The sequence below is a fragment of the Solanum verrucosum genome, unplaced genomic scaffold (genome assembly GCF_900185275.1).
Source record: "Solanum verrucosum unplaced genomic scaffold, falcon-dt-bn FXZP01000294.1, whole genome shotgun sequence".
Lineage (NCBI taxonomy): Eukaryota > Viridiplantae > Streptophyta > Magnoliopsida > Solanales > Solanaceae > Solanum > Solanum verrucosum.
The window spans coordinates 1,180,464-1,187,599 of NW_026019925.1; positions in this window are offsets into that span (position 1 = coordinate 1,180,464).

Sequence of the window (7,136 nt, forward strand, 5' to 3'; positions counted from 1 at the left end):
CCTTCGCCTACTCCGACCTCTGAATCTTCAGGTACATCCGCTCCTTCCTCTTCTTCACAGGTCCCAAATGTTTCTTCCTCCTCCCAGCCTACCAGGATTACTCAGGCCAAGATCCTGAAGATAGGACAGTTGGCCTATTCAGCAAATGTGAGAGCGACTTGATTGGAGAGATCCATTCCAGGGATGATCGATAGTGCTATCTTGGCTGCACTGACCCCCCTTAGGGGCTCTATTGATGATATATCTACTAGAGTCACTACTTGTGAGTGCAGACAGGGAAAGACATCCGAGGTTTCAGCTTTAAAAGTTGAAGTAACAGATTTGAGGAAGGACGTAGACTATTTGGAGTCTACCGACTTCACCTCATTGATGCGGGGTGCAGATGACGAGGATGCTCCTGAGACCTCAAGGATTCCTCCAACTACCACCGGAGATGTACAGAAGAGTGGCACAACATATGAGGAATCGGATGCAGAGATCGACGAGGAGCTGATTGCAGTACATGAGGAGGAGATGATGGAGAGCCGGGAGCAGAGCATATTTAGAGATTTGTCAAATCTTGTGGGGACGATTGTGCAGCCGGTGATCCAGACATCACTGACTGAGACATCCACAGCAGCCCCTAGTGGATCTGGCACTGTTATTCCCTCTGAGGTGACTCTGGGCATTAATGCCTAAGTCACACTGCTACACCGGGCACTGAGGCCCCGACAGATGGAGAGACTGCATAGACATGACTTTTCATTACCTCCCTCTCTGTCTTACTTACTTTTACTTTTGGATACTTTTATTCGCATTTGAGGACAAATGATTTTTGTTTGTGGTGGGGTGAGGCCCACCTTTGTGCATATTTATTTTGATTATATATTTTGGGTTGTGAGCTAATATTATGCTATTACATTGCTTTCTGTGGATGTTTGAGCTTGTGGCTCCTTTTATTTTAAATTGCAAAATGATTTTGACCCGTGCGAAAAATTTTGCCACCTCTCGTTTGTTGAATGTGGCTTTTCTTTTGCAAAATTTGAGTCTCAGTTTCGATCAATACCGATGACTAGAATAGTGCTCTCAATCGAACGAACCTGAATGCGCGGCTACGATGAGGCCAAATGAAGTTGCATAGAAAATATGTGAACTCTTTGCATCTCATTATGACTAGCCTAGTATGGAATTGAGTCTCTTGTGATAAGCATTGCACACTAGCGAAAGTGTGGAGTCTTGTTTGATTGATAGTGTCAATGCCTAGTGTGATGAGCTTACCTCTGAACTATGCATGATAGATCCTAGCATTTTATCCGTTGGTCCGGTCAACTAAGTGATGCTATCTCTTGATATGATCTTAGGCAACTTCTACGAGTGTGAGCCAATTTGACATATACCTCTTTTGTGACCTACCTTGTGAGTGTGTGAACCGCTTTTGAACACCCCTTAAGCCTTTCCTTTTCTTTGGAAGAAACTTGATGAAAACAATGACCTTTCTTTATCCATCACCCATAATCCTCATGAAGTTGTGGTTAGTTGAATAGCCAACTTAGGTGAAAAGCCTTAGTTGGGGGTGTGGTGAAAAAATAAGGGTAAATCAAAAAGTGCAGGGAAAGTCTCCTCTTACCCATGGTTTTGAGAAAAATGAAACTCCTCCATATAAAAAAAAAAAAAAAGAGAAAGAAAAAGAATGAAAAAGAAAATTGTGAAATAAAGTACAAAGAAATAGGGTTTCCAAACAATTCATGGAAAGTGAATAATAGGATGACTAATGAGCACTAAAGAAAATGATGAAGGAAGAGGAAGGAAGTGTTGTGAGTACCACATTTCATGAGGATGAAAGTCACTGAGCCTAAATGACCATACCTTTTCACTCAGCCCCATTACAAGCCTTGAAAAAACCTTTTAAATCTTGAGTGAGCTGAAACAAATGTTGATTGGAAAATATGGGCAAACCTATAAGTGAAATTATGCATTGTGTTCTTCTTTGTGAGTGTGGGAATTATATTTGATTTCGAAGCTTTAAACTGTGAACCATTGTGTGAATATGGAATCATTCCTTGTGTGAGGGAATTTGAACACTTTGGTTAAGCTTGAACTTACATTTGAAGCAAGTATTGTGAGCATGAGATTCTTTGATATTGGTGAGTCACAATTTAAATCTTTGATTGCACATTTGATCTTTGCATAAGCAAATTGAGTCTTTTTGTATGCATTCATGATTGAGTCTTGTGTAGCACTGTTCGAGACACCCTTTCTGAATGGCTTAACTTGAGTTGCTTGAGGACAAGCAAAATTTTAAGTTGGGGGTGTTGATGAGTCCACAAATTGGACTCATTTAGGGATATATTTTGATAGAATTAGTGTCCTCAAATGCATAACTTATCTCAATATCTGATGAAAACCATTAAGTTTCAGGTATTTGGAGTTTGAGGGAAAGCATGGACACTACCTAGCAAAAAAAGGAACAAATGCAGCTAAAAGAATAAAGAGATGAAGATCTGAGAATCGCTGAACCCATTGGGCGAATTGCCGAAAGGTCTTATCCTCGGCTTTTGTACCAGTGTGCTGAGCCCCGAAGGAAAGGATCAAATCAGTGGTGAAAAAGAGCAGTCGGTGTATCGTCGAGCAGTTCTGTGAAGTAGTACTATGTCGCTCAATGATCCAAAATACGACGATGATGAAGGATAGAGCAAGACGGCGATGAAACCTACCAAAGGGCGGATCGCCGAGTTGATCGGCGATCTCGACAAATGACGCCAAATGATCCGCTACAGCATAGATTTTTGAAAACTATAAATACTAGTTGAAGTTTTGTAGCTTAGTATTAGAGGAGAATTATTATTATCAGGTTTTAATATAGATTTTTTTAACATAGACTTCTGAGTTCTAAGTTTGGAGAGGGTTTTGAAGAGCTTGAAGATTCAAAGGGTTTCAACTCCAAGAATTTGGACTTGGGTCTTGTGGATTCTTCATTCTTTTCTTGTTTTGAGACTTAAATCTTCATACCCATTTGAATGCAAACTCATTTTGGTATAAATTTCTATCTCTTTTACATGTCTAGCTAAAACCCCAATTCTTGGGGTGTGATTTTGTGAATATGGGTTAGATTATCTGTTGGGTCTTGCTTGTTGATGGTTTATTTGTTGTGTAAATGTGATTTCGTTTAGTAGTTGTGGTGGAACTTAATGAAATTGTAGTTGCAAATACGATATCACCTTTGTCTTTTCGGCTTGCTCGAGAGAGAGGTCGTAATACTAAGACTACTAAATTGATAGCCGGTGAGAGTGGGTTAACATGAGGTTCAACTCAAGAGAGTGAACCCTAGTCCTTCTCCCACACACTCAGCTCAAGAGAGTGAGTGGGCTAAGGCGGAGGTTGTTCTTCATGCGGCAAGTGGGTGTTCGAGAGGAACCCATTTGATTCGGGGTAAGTTGCTCGAGAGAGAATTTATCCCCACTGTAGTCTAGCCTAGTCACAAATATTCAACAGATTTATTATCAAAAGCATGTACCCAATAGTTTAGTTTATCCTGTATTCTTATCACATCCCAAGAATCCCCTCTCCTTGATTAATACTCTTTGCATATTTTGCTGATTTTGCTGATTTTGCTCTTTACTTGTTTACAAAACCCCCCATTGATAACTGACACTCGTGTCAAATCCTTTAATTTGTCATGTCTTCAGTCGATAAAGTCTTTATCTATGGTAAGCTTTAACACTTTTGTGCCTAATCACTAATTTTTAGAAACCGCTCCCTTGGGACTCGACCCCAACCCTTGGTTAGGTAACTATACTATTGTACGATCGTAGACACTTGCATTGGAAGTTGTGTCTTGATTATGCAAACATCAATCATACCCATGCATGATAAGAATAACTAGAAAGTGATGTTTTTCCTAAAACACTTTGTAGCCTCCCCTTTCATTAGATGTGGTAAACTTCACACCCATGAAAGAGACTCTACTTAGTGCGGCTTTCAGACATCCTAGGACTCTTGAACCTAATGCTGTGATACCAAGTTTGTCACGCCCCGAGGCTACCCTCTGGACATAAACATGGGACTTAGGATCATGAGTGACCCCAAGCTAACCCTGAGCTGGCATATCATAAGCATATTAAAAGATTACTAAATAAAATATACTATGTGAAAGCTTAAAACCATAATTAACTGAAAGTGGGGAATAACCAATACTAATCTGAATATATATAAAACTATAGTTTAATAACAACTAGAAGATCAAACTCACAACTAAAGCTGAATCTAGTACTATGTCTAAAAAAGCCTTTAACTGACTAAAGTTGTTGGGACATGCCCCCAGTTTACACTAGCAAAATGCAAAACTGAATAGAAAGACTAGAGTGTAAAGCATGTCTATTGTCCTCAAAGTATGAGGACTCAACACTGAAGTTGTTGAACTAGAGATCGGGAACCAATCTATGTGTGATCGGGATGCTGAGTACTTGAACCTACATTATGAAAGGATGTAGTACAGAGTATGCGTCAGTACTTGGAATGTACTGAGCATGCAGGATATAGAGTATAACTGAATAAAATACATAACTGAAAAAAGCATACTGAACAATAACATAATCTGAACTGAATGTAAATGCTGGAATATACTGAAGACGAAACTAAATGCAATGACTAAGTACTAATTCTAACATGACATGCAGAGACTGGATGCTGAAATATAATTGAAAACCTAGTCAAATACACTGAAGTTTGATTGTGGGAGCTAGTAATAACCGACATAAAATCACGTGAGCTAAACGTGGAGTCTGATGTATACGCCATATTGAGAGGACCCAATATACCTTGCCAGGGTATAAAGGCATGATTGTTCCATGTATACACCCCATTGATAGGACCCAAAATATCTTGCCAGGGGTATATAGGCATGAATGGTGTGATCACTAAAGTTGATGCCCAACAGAGGGGACAGATAAACCTACAGGGCACGTAGTTATGGGACTATGAGGGTTAGCTAAACCCTAATCCAACTCGGTCAAAGCCTACTCCCAACTGGAATGTGTATAACACAACAAAAATTGAAATACTAGATAGCTCAACGTTCTAACTTGCAAAAATCTGAGAATGCAACATTTAAGTACTGACAATGAAACATTCTTTACTGGAGCATGTATATCTGGCCTAGCTAGTGTAATTCATGAACTAAACAAATCTACACAACTAGGGTTCTGAATTTCATAGAAAGAACTAAGCAACAATCTCACGAAAATAGGATAATCTAATTAGAAACACTATAACAGATAATTCATGACAATTATGCAAGGTTGTAAAAACCCTAGGTCTAAACTTGATATAAAGAATCAAGAATCTGACTGAATTCTAGGGACCTAGTGGAACAAAGGAATCCACTAGTGAAATCCCACATACCCGGTGACAAAATCTACGGAGAAATCCTTCGATTTCTGGGAAGAAACTTGAAGACTACTGCCTCTTGTTCTTGGGAGGTTTGGTCGACATTTTTCCCTTCTTTTTACTCCAAGTTTGGATGATTTTTTATAAATAAAGATTCTAGGTATGTCTGACTAAGTTATTAGGCTTAAACTGAGTTAAACGACGTAGTTTAGGCATAAAACGATGAAGTTTAAGTGTCTGACACATAGGAAAAAGACCTAATTGACCGTAACTTAAAAGTTGTCGAAGGCCATCCACGGAGGGACCTACTGGCTATAGGTCGACCTACCAACTGTAGGTGGGGTCGTTGGTAAAGTCTGCCTGATAGGGCATCACTAAAATGAGCATAATTTTTTACTCGGAGATGGTAGTTTAGCAAAATCGATGGCGTTAGAAGAAGGATTCAATTATCTATCATTTGGTGCTTCATGGGCCGCCTAATTCTTTTTGTGCTAAGGGTTATGACCATTTGAAGTTGATCCAACAACAATTTCCCTCTAACTGGCTGCTGGTCCCACCTATGATCCGTAGGTCCAACCACAGACCATACTTGTAACACGTTGTATTCTAGACAGACCATAAATGTGGATTCTAGAAGTTGAAGGTGCTACCTAGGAACAGTAGGGTGACCCACGGACCGTAGGTGGGGTCCGTGGTTGCCCACCTGCAGCTCATTTCCCAGAACCCCAGAATTTTTCAGCCAAGTCTTGACCCACGCTAGGACCAACGAACCGTAGGTGGGACCACGGTCCATGGACTAGGTTTGTGGTTCAGGCTCGCCAGAACACCAGGAAAATTCAGCTAAGTCCAGAACCTACGGACCATAGGTGGGACCACGGTTTGTAGACCAGGGCTGTGGTTCACAGTCCCCAGGTCCCAGCCTCTAAAGCCAGTCGATGACTAACCAGGACAGACCGTAACTTAATTAGAACTTACCCTAGTCAACTCATTCTCCAAAATTCATCCAAGTTTAATGAATAGAAGGAGAAAGCGCCGACCAACCCTCTCCAAAAATGCAGCAAGGTTTCCTCCAGTTCAGCCCCGAAATCAAAATATTTCTCCATGAAATTCGTCACTAGGTATGTGGGATTTCACTTGTGGGCTTTCACCCATTAGGTCCATAGAATTCAGTCAAATTCTTGATTCTCTACATCATGTTAGACCTAAGGTTTCTAGAATTTCAGAATTTAAGTTGTGATTCAGCTGTTAGACTAATCCAAATCATATTATCATGTTTTCGTGGAAATATTCCTTAGTTCTTGCTTGAAACTCAGAACCCCAGCTGTGTAGATTTGTTTAGTTCATGAATTACACTTGCTAGGTTAGCTATTTCAGATATACATGCCCAGTTAAGAATGTTTCATTATCAGTACATTAATGTTGCATTTTCAGATAGCATATTTGTCACGACCCGGGATCACCCCCTAGTTGTAACCGGCGTACTCGACCTCGAAGAGGTCTAATACAAGCCTCTTAGCATTCATTCATCGCATAGACACTAAAACCATAAGGAATTAAAAACTTTCTTTACCAAGAAAACATTTTAAAAAAATAAAAAATAATAGCAAGCGAAAGACTTTCTAGACTTTATACATGATGTCTCAAAACCATCTAATACTTTAGAGTACAAAATTCGGGACCAATCCCATACACAACTTAAACAATAATAAAAAGAGATAAAAGAACATATAGGGTATTGTCCTCGAATATATGAGGACTCACCAAGTCTTCAT